Source organism: Cupressus sempervirens, chromosome 10 (genome assembly GCF_028749045.1).
Source record: "Cupressus sempervirens isolate cs-2001-9-10 chromosome 10, ASM2874904v1, whole genome shotgun sequence".
Taxonomy (NCBI): Eukaryota; Viridiplantae; Streptophyta; class Pinopsida; order Cupressales; family Cupressaceae; genus Cupressus; species Cupressus sempervirens.
Genome location: NC_143127.1, coordinates 196393721 through 196407377, shown reverse-complemented (window position 1 = coordinate 196407377; position 13657 = coordinate 196393721).

Genomic DNA, 13657 nt, shown 5'->3' with positions numbered 1-13657 from the left:
CTCCCTCTTTGACATAAATGCCAAAGATGTAGCATCTTCAACATGCTAAATATAAGTTTTGAATCTCATGTTTTCTCCCTCTATCACCATACTTGTGATTGATCTAGAATTTCTATTCCTATTGATATCCTCTACATCACTCTTCTAATATTTCAATGATTTGTTCCTGTTGATGCAGGGAAGCTTCTATGTTGCTTTAGACTATTTGAGTTAGGGGTATTACCCCCAACTTGCCTCTAAGATATTCATAAGCATCCTTGGGCAATGGTTTGGTGAAGATATTTGTAGTTTGTTCCTTTGTGTGAATGTACTCCATCTTCACTTGTTTTTCTTCCACCAATTCTCTGACATAGTGATACTTGATCCCAATATGTTTGGTTTTTGCATGCATTATTGTATTCTTGGATATGTTTATAGCACTTGTATTATCACAATATAGTATCATAGGTTTGGTTACCTCTTCTTTCATTCCTTTCAATAAATGTTTGAGCCACACACTGTTTGTGCAATTGATTGCTGCTGCCACATATTCTGCTTTTGCAGTGGACTAAGACGTGCATGTTTTTTTCTTGCTAGTCCAAGTAACTAGCCTTCTTCCTAAGAAAAGTGCTCCTCCACTTGTGCATTTCCTATCATCAATGTTTCCTCCCCAATATGCATCTATGATTGCATTGAGCTCAAACTTCACATTCTTTTGGTAATATAAACCAAAATCATTAGTTCATTTGAGATACCTCATTATCCTTTTTACTGTCATGAGATGGTTTTCTTTAGGATTAGCAGAGAAACTAACCATTATTCCAACTGCTAGTGCTATGTCTAGTCTGTTATGTACAACATATTGTAGTTTTCTAATCATGGATCTGTACATTGTTTGATTGACTTTAGCTGATTCATCATTTTTGGATAGCTTATGTCGTGTTGCCATTGGTGTGCTAACTAGTTTGGAGTCTTCCAATCCAAACATTTTAAGTATCTCTTTGATGTACTTTGATTGTGTTATGAATATGCCATGTTTTAGTTGATGTACTTGCAATCCTACAAAGAATTTGATTTCTCCAAACATAGACATCTCAAACTCATGTTTCATTTTGTCAGAATTTTTTTTTCAAAGCACTTCCTTTCCTCCAAAAACTATTTCATCCACAAAGATTTTAGAAACAAGAATATCCTTACCTTCTTTTGATTTGATGTACATGTTGCTATTATCATCAGTTCTTTCAAATCCTATTTGCACTAGATACTTGTGAAGTCTCTCATACCAAGCTCTAGGGGCTTGCTTTAATCCATATAGAGCCTTGTGCAATTTACATACCTTGTTTTTGTTATTTTCATAAACAAATCCTTTTGGTTTCTCTATGTAGACTTACTCTTCAAGTATACCATTCAGAAATGTGGACTTAACATCCATTTGATAGACTTTAAATCCTTTGAAGGCTGCATATGCCAATAAGGTCCTTACTCCTTCCATTTTGGCAAGTGGAGCAAAACTTTTTCCATAGTCTAGTCCTTCTTCTTGTGCATACCCTTTACAAACTAGTCTTCCCTTGTTCGTTGTGATTTCACCATTCTCATCTAACTTGTTTCTAAACACCTACTTGGTTCCAACTACATTCTTGTTAGCTAGTCTTGAGACTAACGTCCATGTCTTGTTTTTCTCAATTTGATCTATTTCTTCTTTCATAGCATTGTACCAGTCATCATCTGTTATGGCTTCACTTACTATCTTTGGTTCCATTTTTCTAAGCAGACATGTTTCACTTCTGAGTCTATACCTTGTCATTGGTCCCACCTCTTTGTTTCCAATAATTTGATCCACAGGGTGATTTCTTCTTACATACTTTGCCAATATTGGTTCTTTCTTTGTTTGCATGTTGTCTCTTTTAGAATCTGAACCCTCATGCATATTTTCATTGGGTATTTGTTCATTTCTTTCATGTTGGCTATTTTCAAAATCTGAATGAACATTCTTTGTATTCTACAACTCGGCTTCTAAATGTGCCTACTATTCGACATTCACTGTCTGTGACTTGGCGGATATTGGATTTTGTTGCTAATTATCATTCTAAGTTGCAACTTCACCATTATTAGGTATACCTTCATAAAAGTATACAAATGTCTTGTATCCTTCTGCTTTCTTGGTGTTCTCAACACTTTGAACTTCTGCAAGCTCATCAAATTTCATATTTGTGCTTTCTACTACTTTGTTAGTATTAAAATTCAAGCACTTATAAGCTTTTCTTCTAGTAGAATAACCAAGAAATGTTCCTTCCTCACTCTTTGCATCAAACTTTCTATTTCTAGACTATATATATAGAATTTGCATCCAAATATTTTGAAATGTTTTACATTAGGATAATGCCCATACCATAATTCAAAAGGTGTTGCATTTGTACCTTTCTTGACTCGAACTCTGTTGAGTGTGTAGACTGCAGTACTTATAGCTTCTCTCTAGTACTTGAGTGTGACATTTTTCTCCATCATTAAGGTCCTAGCACAGTCAATAACTAATCTATTCCTTCTTTCTGCTATACCATTCTAAGGTGGAGTCCTAGGTGTTGATGTCTACCTTTTGATTCCTCTTTCATTATAGAACTCTTCAAATTCTCTTGATGTGAATTCACCTCCTCTATCAAATCTGAGACATTTTAGGCTCTTCCCAGTCTCTTTCTCTACTCTGGCCAAGTACCATTTGAACATTTGAATACATATAATTTTAGTTTCAGGAAAATGACTGTCATCGTCATTGAATAGTCATCTACAAATAGGATTATGTATCTGTCACCTTTGTAGCTTTGCACTTTAATAGGACCACACAAGTCAGTATGAACTAGCTCTAATACTTCATTAAAAGTATACGTTTTGCTTTTGAAAGTTGACTTGGTCATCTTCCTTAGTTGGCATTTTTTGCACATGGTGTTATCAGGTTTCCTCAACTTTGGTAGACCTCTGAATTTCTTCATTTTGTTGATGCTTATCAAATTGTCAAAGTTTACATGACATAGCCTCTTGTGCCATAACCATACATCATTAGTTTGAACAATGAGATGAGAAGCATCTTCCATGTCTAGGTAAAACAAATTACTCCTAGTCTAATCACCTTTTCCTATTAGACTTCCTTGAGAATCATAAATCTTAGCAACTCCTTTTTCAAATTCAACCTTACATCCCATGTTGCCTAATTGTGAGACACTTAATAAGTTATAATTTACGCCTTCAACATAGTATGCATTATCACATGATATCTTTTCAGTAAGCTTGATACTAGCTTTCCCTTTGATCTAAAATGGTGCATTGTTACCAAATCTAACACTATTTCCTTCATATTGAGTAAAGGAAGTGAACTTACTTTTATCTCTAGTCATTATTACCAAATCTAACACTATTTCCTTCATATTGAGTAAACAAAATGAACTTACTTTTATCTCCATTCATGTGATGAGAGCATCCACTATCTATGATCCATCTATCATTTTTGTTCATGCAGGTTACAAGGGTAGTTGCTTCATCTTCATCTAATTCATCTTTCATAGCCACATAGACTACTTCATCATCATTCTTGTCAGAGTCTTCTTCAACAATGTAGCATCTTTTTCCTTTTCCTCTATAGTCCTTGTTGTCCTCTTTCTTGTTCTTGAGGTTGCCTCCATCCTTGTAATTTTTCTTTTGTGTGCATCTAGCTGCAATGTGACCAACTTCATTACAATTGAAACAAATGATTGGAATCTTACCTTTGAATTTGCCTCTTCCTCTATGAAATCTTCTTGCTAGTAATGCCTCCAATTGGTCCACATCATCTTCATCAGTGATGCTACCACTGGATACATACTTTCCTTTTCCACTCTTTTTCTTTGTTTACACCTCCTCATTGTCTTCTATTGTCATCCTGGCTTTGAATATAGATTCAATGCAGATTCAATGTTTTCTGGCTTGTAGTTGTCAAAGTTGGATAGCTCAAAAGCAATGAGTCTTCTAATTATTACTTCAAATGACAATGTGTTGCTTGGTACACACCTTAGCTCCTAGATGGTTGATACTCTTATAGCATAGATGGGAAGAAAAGTTCTCAAGTATTTTCTACATACTATTTCTTTTGCTAACTATCCTCCTAGGTTTCTTATGGCACTTACTACCTCCTTCATCCTTGCACCATATTGATCAACATTCTCTCCTTCTTCCATTTTCATGTCATAAAACTTTCCTCTTAGGCTCTCTCTTTTGGCTCTCTTGACATTGTCATCTCCTCCATAGATTCTTGATAATGTTTCCCACATCTAGTGTGTAGTACCACATTCTTTGATGTCATCATACTCAGCATAGCTTAGTGTTGAAGTAATATCTAACATTGCTTGATTGTGCTCCTTCTTCTTGCTCATATCATCTATAGTGATGGGTCCTACATGGTCTACATGATCAATTGTGATTGAGGACTATGCATAGTCACCTATTGATCTGAGGTGTAGCTTCATCAAACTTTTCCATGCAACAAAGTTGTCTTTGTTTAGCTTGGGAACTTCTCTCTTGGACATCTTGATCTTCTTACTACTAGTACCTTGAAACAAATCAGTAGTGGGATCTAATACCAATTGTTAGAATTCGTTAGAATAACCGAGAGGGGGGTGAATCAGTTATTCAAGGTCCAATAATGTCTAATTCAAACTTTTTAATAAAATAGGAGTGAATCAGAAGTACTATCCTTTTATTTTCTTATCACGCATGCAATTAACCATTAAACAATCATGAAAAGTAGACATGCATCACACCATAACACAAAGGATTTTGATGACCTAGAAACCCTCCAGGAATAAGAAGGTAAAACTGGGGTGGGGATGATACCCACAAAATAACTGTGCAATTGATTTCAACCACTTCTGATGGTTTGCCCTATTAAAGGCCTGCCCTGTTAAAGGCTTTACACACTTTAAGATGTGACCCTATTAAAAGATTTCTACACCTTGTTAGGAGTGTTCCTTGTTAGAGGACTTAATAACATTCAACATAGAATGTCACCCTATTAAGGGATTTACATAGAGATGTTAGGCCCACCCAAGTCCATGGGATTTAGAGTCACCTTCTCAAAAGAATCTTTTATCCCTCTCTAAGGATCTCCTATCCTCCTCTTGAGGATCTCCTATCCTTCTCCTAAGGATCTCTTATCCTTCTCCTGGGGATCTTCTATCCTTTTCCTGAGGCTTATCCACCTAGTTGTTAGGCTAACCTAGCAATGTAGGATTTCAATATCTAATACAATGGTAAGAGAGTATTAGAAGGGTTTTGACCTAATAAAGATTGTAACCCTAACCTTGCAGATTTCATATCACTCTTCAGTTCCTTTCTTTGCTTCGCTTTTCTCCCTTGCAGTGTTAATAGCTTGTTCACCCTTCAAGATCTGTCTCCTTGAGTTCTTCTACTCATTATGCCAATGCATGCTATGGCCACTTGATCAACTCAGAGTCTTGATGCTCTATACTTACTTCTCACTATGTCCTCTTCTTGACACTTCACACTAGCTTTCTCTTGGCTTCTTCACATGACCACTCTTCTGATCAAATCTCTCTCTCACATGTGCACTTGATCTTTGACCTGTAACTCCTTATAAAGAAGTTATGTTCTTCATTTCTCGCTCAAATCTTGATTTGAGAAAATTATATTGTTTTCGCTCCAAATTTTTTCTTCTAGAAACTTCATGATAAGTCTACCAGCATTCACCTTGAATTGATCTGCATGGATTGCATAGAATTCTGTGAAATCTACTCATCATCCTTATCATCCAACTAATTCACAAAATTCATTTTAACAACCTTATTGCTACTAATTTGGTGAATCTTTGAGTTAAGAAATAATGCGAAAAATTGACATCATTAGATTACTGATGCTCAAGATCTTCTATGTTACTCAGCTTCTACTACATTTACTGATGCTTAGCACTTGAAGTCTTTTCTTGAGTTACTTGGAACTTGAACAATTAATTGGCACTTGAACAATTACTCAGCACCTAAAAATTCCTATGTTACTCGACACCTAAAGGATTGCTGGGCTCACACTAAAGTTCATCTTGCTCAACTTCAACTAAGAATTTTCTTGGCTTCAACTAGCTTGCTTAGTTCTCTCAAATGAACTTAGTTAGGCTTTTACAAATGACTTAGTTAATCCTTACATCTTTGATGTGTCTTAGTGTGTCCATCCTCTGTGTCTTAGAGCATGTCATTGATACACTATTTTATCAATGGCTTAGCTGATCCTTATACTTCATTACAACATCATAAATTCAACCTTTCTATAGGTACTCTAGTTACATCTTATTAATTTCCACCTCCTTGACAATCAACCAATTGATAGTATTTGGATCACTTAAGCAATTGTCATTCCTACAAGTAGTAAGTTTGACATCAATGACAAAACAATGATTGAAAAAAGTCTTTACCAATTCCATTATTCTTCATTCATGATCTTTTCAACCATTTCCAATAATGAATACTAGTGAATATAGTGATAAAGATCTAGAGTAGGTAAACTTGGGAACATAGGAAACACCTTAAAAAGTCTATATTGGTAAGAAATTGCCTCCTAAAATTAGGAAGGATCTAATAGACCTGTTAAGGAAGTATAGAAATGTGTTTGCATGGTCATATGATGACCTAAAAGCCTATAGAGAAAGTATTTTTTAGCATAAGATCCCTTTGAAACTAGATGTTAACCCATTTAGACAAAAATAGAGGCCAATAAATCCTACCTTGGCTCCTAAAATGCAAGAGGAATTGATCAAGTTAAGAGATGTTGGGATTATAAAGCCAATTAGGCATTCTTCTTGGGTATCCAATTTAGTCCCTGTTAGGAAGAAAAATGGAGATATAAGGCTATGTGTTGACTTTATGAATTTTAATATATATTCATTAAAAGATAATTATGGATTGCCAAATATGGAAGCCATGTTGCAAAAGGTTACTAGTTCTAAACTAATGTCTATGATGGATGAATTTTTAGGTTATAATCAAGTGGTTGTTAAAGAATGAGAATAGTTCAAGACTACTTTTACTACTCCATGGGGTACTTATGTTTATGTTAGGATGCATTTTGGGCTTACTAATGCTGGGGCTAATTTTCAAAGGGCTATGGATGTGGCTTTTGATGATATTATTGATAATTTTATGGTTGTGCATTAGGATGATCTCATTGCTTATACCAAAGATGAGAATTATCATTGTATACATCTAAAAAAGGTATTCATTAGATCCTTTAAGTATGGTATTTCTTTGAATCCAAAGAAATGTAATTTTGGTGTTATTGAAGGAAAGTTGTTAGGACATTTAGATGCATGGAGTAAGGATTGACCCTGAAAGGGTAGAAGCAATAGACAAGATTTAAAAACCCAAAAGTGTTAAAGGCATTCAATCATTCTTTGGATAGATCAACTTTCTTAGGAGATTTGTAACTAATTTTGTAGAAATTAGTAGGCTTGTATCAAGGATGCGAAAGAAAAGATCTGAAGTTAAATGGGATGGTGAACCTAGCATTGCATTCTAGAAGATTAAGTAGGCTATTAAAGATGCCCATGTTCTCAGAGCACCTAATTATGCTAAACTAATGCATATATTTTTCTTTGCTTCATTTCACACTGTTGTTGTAGTATTGCTATAGAAAAATGAGGAACATTATGAACAACCCATTGCATTTTTTAGCAAATCCCTATAGGGAGCAGAACTTAAGTATGACATCAATGAAAAATAGGCATATGCACTAGTGAAAGGAGTCAAAGCTTTTAGGTGTTACTAAATGGGAGCTACTTTTATTTCTTTTGTTCCTATTGCTACTATGAAGGATATCTTTTCACAACATGAGGTATTTGGCAGGAGATGTAGATGGATTAATAGGATACAAGAATTTAATATTGATATTTAGATTACCAAACTAGTTAGGGGTCAAGGTTTGGCCAAATTGGTGATAGAAGCCAATTTAGAGGAAAACCAAATTAACCAACTTGATGATATTTGCAGGGATAATCTTTGTGATATGGATACCTCTAACTAGTATAGAGATGTGATTTATTATTTGCAAAACATGAAATCTCCATCAGAATTAACAGATAACCAAAAAAGATCTTTGAAGTTATAGGACATAAGGTATGTTATAGTGCAAGGACAATTATGGTGGAGAAGTATGGAGGGGGTACTTTTGAAATGTGTAGATGAGATTGAGTCTAAAAGGATTTTGAAATAAATGCATGAAGGTGTATGTGGTGGTCATTATATGGCTAAGATTACTACTCATAAAATTCTAAGGGTTGGTTTTTGGTGGCCAATACTTTTCACAGATGCCTATGAGTTTGTAAAAGTTTTTGATGCTTGCTAAAGGTTTAGTGGAAAATTAAAATTCTCTAGGAATTTACCGTTGATACTAGTTGAAGTGCAGGCACCATTTCAACAATGGGGAATTGATTTTATAGGTGAGATCATAAACAAATCCAGTGGTGGGCATTCATGGATCTTGGTAGCTACTGATTATTTCACCAAGTGGGTTGAGGTAGTCCCTACTAAGAATGCAACAAGTAAGGTAGTCATTAATTTCATTTTAAACAACATTGTGACCAAATTTTGATGCCCACAAAAATTGTGACTGATAATGCTATGTGTTTCAAATTTGAAGAGTATAAGAATTTTTTTAACAAGTATGGCATTACAGGTTACACATATTCACCTTATCATCCTCAGGGGAATGGTCAGGTAGAGTCAAGTAATAAGAGCATATTGAAAATCATCAAGAGAATTATAGGAGAAAACAAGAAGGCTTGGGATTTAAAGTTGCCATTAGCTCTGTGGGCTAACAGGGTAATTGCAAAAATGGCCATTGGATGTGCTCCATTTGATTTGGTTTATGGTATATAGGCTAGACTTTCCCAAAACAACTTAAAGGAGATGTATAGGATTTTTCAACTCTACGAAGATGATATTGTTGATGAGATGCAACTCAGAATGGATGACATCTTACAATTAGAAGAAATAAGGAGAGAATCTTTTGTTTAGAATTCCAAGTTACAGTCACAGATGAAACACTTATATGAAAAAATTACTTAGAGAAAGTTTAAAATAGGTGACATGATATTAATGTGGAATGCTAGACTAGAAGATAAAGGAAAACATGGTAAATTTGACCCAATCTAGCTTGGCCCATATTGCATTTATGATACAAATGGAGAGGACTCATTTCTTGAAGGATTTAACTAGAGATATTCATGAATTTCTTGTTCATGGAAAATTCTTGAAGAGGTACTTTTCTTAAAGTATCTATTTTTCCATGAATAGTAGCTTTAGGGTTTTTTGTGTTCTTGTACATTGCATATATTTTGTAAATCCCTATAAATTTCTCTATATATTCTGGTTCCTTGTTTCCAAGTTTTATTTTGTGCTTTCTAAAGAACTTTTCATTTTTGTATCAAGTATGTGGTATACTCTACCATTGATTATGAATTCTTGCATAGACTCTAGTAGTCTAGCATCCCTAGATAGAGCCACTGCTGGTCTAATCTTTTGCATAATTTTTTTTCTTAAAATCATGGTATTAAAAAATCAGATGTGAGTCCATTTTATTGGATCCTAGGGTTTTGAGTTTTGGTTTTGTATTTTTGATACCTTTTAAATTTATCCTAGCACAAAATCTTTTAAAAATGATCGAATATTCTTTTCTCATCTGCCTTGAAGTCATTGTGGAGTCCTTTTTGAAAAAGTCTTGTGCCACCATTGGATATTGTTTGGATCCATGGATGTTGTGTACTCATTATAAAAAGATGAGATGCTATTTACTATAGTGATATAGTGACCATCGGAAAACTCTGTTATGCTACTAAAAAATGAGGTCTGGTGCTAGAGAAATGTATCAATTTGAAAATGTTATGGTCAGTGCTTTGTTCTAGGATTGTCAGTATCAGCAAGGATGCACATGGAGCAATTCGCAAATGGTGTCACCAAAATTTGAGTTTTTTCAGTGAGTTGCTATGTCAGGACCAGAAAGTTGATGATTTTTGTCAGTAGCAACATAGCAAGTGCTCAAAATTTGAAGAAAGTGGCAAACTTTTAAAAGTTGATGGTGAACATGGAATTACCATGCAGTATCATAAATATGCATGACCATTATTTTTGAAAGTAGTATTGATCGATGAAAATTCAATTCTCACTAGAGGTCACTATGTCATGATTAGGAAATCATTGTGTTTCACTAATAATGACATAGCGAGTGCCCAAATATTACAAAAGATAGGTAGAGATTTTTTAGGATCCCAAGATATCTTGCAAACTATGCCTTTATTTCTGTGACATTCATGTCATTTATCTTTATTCTATTTTAATTTTTCTCAATTGCAATTTTTGATGGATCATCTAAAATCACTATGTCACTATCGAAAAGTTAATGACTTTCACCGGTAGTGAGGTAGCAACTAGTCAAAAAGTTATAATATAACAACAGTTTCAAAAGGTGGGCCCCAAATGGATTTTTTGTCAGAAATAAGCTATGCAAATTAAAAGACATAGTGGCATTCTACTAAGAAATTATACACCAGAAATTCTTAATCTATCAGAGGTCACTATATCACTACCAAAAAGTTAATGATTTTCATCGGTAGTGAGCTAGCAACCAACCTGAAAAATAACAAACATGACAAAGTCATGGAGGTGTGATGTCACTAGGGATTAAAATTTTATATATATATATATATATATATATGTCAGCATGTTAAGCTAGCTCAATGTCATAAATAACCTAGACCCACACACCATGCATAAAACATATAGGGGATTCTAATCATTAGATCAAGCATGGATCAACGATTCTTGCTATCTTACAACGGAAAGATGTGCACAGACCCACCACATCTTCGAAGATTCATGTAGTTTTCATGCCCTTAGAACAACTTCAAATCTACGACCATCACTATCTCACTATGAAGAGTTGCATGAAGTTTATGTATAGTGATGTAGTGAATGAGGGACCCACCATATTTCTCTTAAGATTTGTATCAAATGTCTTCCACATGATCAAAGAACAATCAATGGTTATCGCTATCTCAATATAGCAAGATGCTTAAAAGTTATGTATAGCAAGGTAGCAACTTGATGACATGTGTCCCCAGTCATCAGTGGACCCAAACTAAAATGTTAGAATTGAAGGAAAAGTACAAATGGAAGCATTTCATTGGCTTGACTACCAGCATATTAAGAAGAAAGGTGAGTCAGCCCAGTTTTCATCCTTGGATTGTAGGATTTTTCAAAGATAAACAGCACAAATTTAAAAGGAAATGTGATGCCACTCTATTTTTCTATTCTATGCATTTATGAGGAATGAAATCTTCACATGTGAGAAAAATAGAGTATAATACAGGAGATTTCATCATTTCTAGTCTCATGCAAACAAAGATTTCATGTTTTCTGAGCACAAGAGCCTATTGATGATATTGTGTTAAGCCTAGCAAAGACGTAAAGCAATCCCCATCTATTCATGAGCTATTGCAGACGTTCAAAGAAGAACAAGTTTGGAAACTCAAGTAAGTACTCATATTATAACCTCTATAGCATTCTAGCTCTTGTGAAGTATAGTCAAGATGCCTCCTAAGAAAGAATTTTCTAGGCAAGTAAATTATATGGATAGAAATGTTCATGAGGATTTGCTAGAATTACTCCTAGAGTCCACCATGAAAATTGCACAAGTTAAGAAGTTAATTTCCTCAAACAATAGGGTTAAGATTTTTGATGGCATGTATGACAAAGGGAATTGAGTTAAGGGTGCAACAACTTTGCAAACTAGTCTTGTTTTGTTCAAAAAATAGTTTTCAGAGAGAAATTTATTTTCCCTGCATGCTAACATCTAGAATTTTGATTTGGCAAAACTAGTAGTTCCAAGTGTTTTCATGGATTATGATTTTCTTGAAGTCATTGCAAAGAATTATGACCAAGTTATTTGGGTGGTGAGAAGAACTGATAATCATGTGCCAATTAATCTACTACAACTAGAAAATGAATACAAGGCAAAGAAGGATGTGATTAGGGGAGGTGCACTAAGGGCACATATTTTCATGGTAGGAACTTTTCCAGTAATCACTGCAGCCTCTAGGGAACCTTTTAAAAAGAGTAATTTCACTTCCTGGGCTATAGAGATACATAGGACCCTATGTCGTGTTTTTGGTGAAGATAAATAGGATTTCATGCCCATTGGCCTTATCTATATAATGGTTCAAATTACTTCCTTTGGTGTAGATGTTATTTTTTATTTTGCTTCCTATTTGGCTCAAGAAATTCATATTGGTTTGGTTGGAATTGCAAAAGGGAAAGTAGAGAAAACTTTTGGCCATTATTCTCTATTGATGCATAAGTTCTTATTTAAGGGAGTAACATATTTTGGTAAAGAGATGGAGTTGAATAGAGAGGAGGATGGGGAAGCACTACCAGTCTAGTTGTGGAGTGAAAATATGATCTGGGATGCTGATAAGGCTAGTTTTGCTAGATTTGATAGGTATTTTGCCTCCAAGTTGAGATGCATCATATTAAGTGACAATCCCAGAATCCCCAAGGCACTAATGAATCTCATTAGGCCTATGGATAAACCCCATGATTTGAAAGTTTCACATAATTGGGGGGATATTATTCATTACTCTATTTCTACTATTTTTAGAGTTTATGGTTTTAAGGGGAGCCTTCATGTGTTGCCTTACCAAGTACCTTTAAAGGTAGGAATGGCTGAAGTTTTGTGGCAATTAGGAGGAGTGGAGGACACGTTTCTATTGAAAAGGTCACTGGGGTCAATTTTTCCCACTTGTACTATGGTACACTAGTTTGTGATTACCAAAGGGGGTTGGCTCTTTTTGCATAAAATTTTGGATTAGTACAAAATGGTTGTTTCCCATCCCATTTTTTTGATATTGAGGGGTTTTATAATCGAACCTTGAGACATAGGATTAAATTGGGGCAACTCAAAAATGACTCGTATTATCTAGAGGACATTATAAGCAATGAGTTCTCATTGCTGGAACATGAAACCAAAAAGGAAAAGTGGAGAGTCTATTCTCAGGTTTTAGAATTCATTCATTGTTTTGATTAGAAATATAATCCTCTAGATAATGCTAATATAGAGGCTAATAAAATAAATAAATTCATGAATACCTTCCTTGAAATAATGGAAGCTATGAATGAGAAGAAATAATTTTTTATTGATTCATACCCAGATAAGGCTAGAGAGTTCATGAGGAGGTTGGCTTTCACTCCTAATGTAGGAGCTGGTCATCTAGTTGTTCAAAGGAGGCTAGGGTACAATATAATTTATAATAGAAGAACCATTGAAGATAAGGGCAAGAAGATAGTGGAATGTACTAGTGTAGTCCTAGAAGAAAGGCCTTCTGAGCCATCCCCAAAGAGGAGAAAAATAATAAGGGAAGAGGGATCCCATGATCAAGAGTATTCACCCACTTAATCCCCTTTGAGGATTGGAGAAGAACAGCTTACTAGTGAGAAAATTGAACAAATAGGATTACAAGGAAGTGCATTTATCACCAGGTAGAGTTAGATGAGGGTAACCCTCAAGAACCTCCTCCACCAAGTTTGGATTTAAAAATAGTTGACAATAGAGGTAGGGAGTTGGACTTGTGTTAGAATAGGCATTTCATCAATTTTTGGCT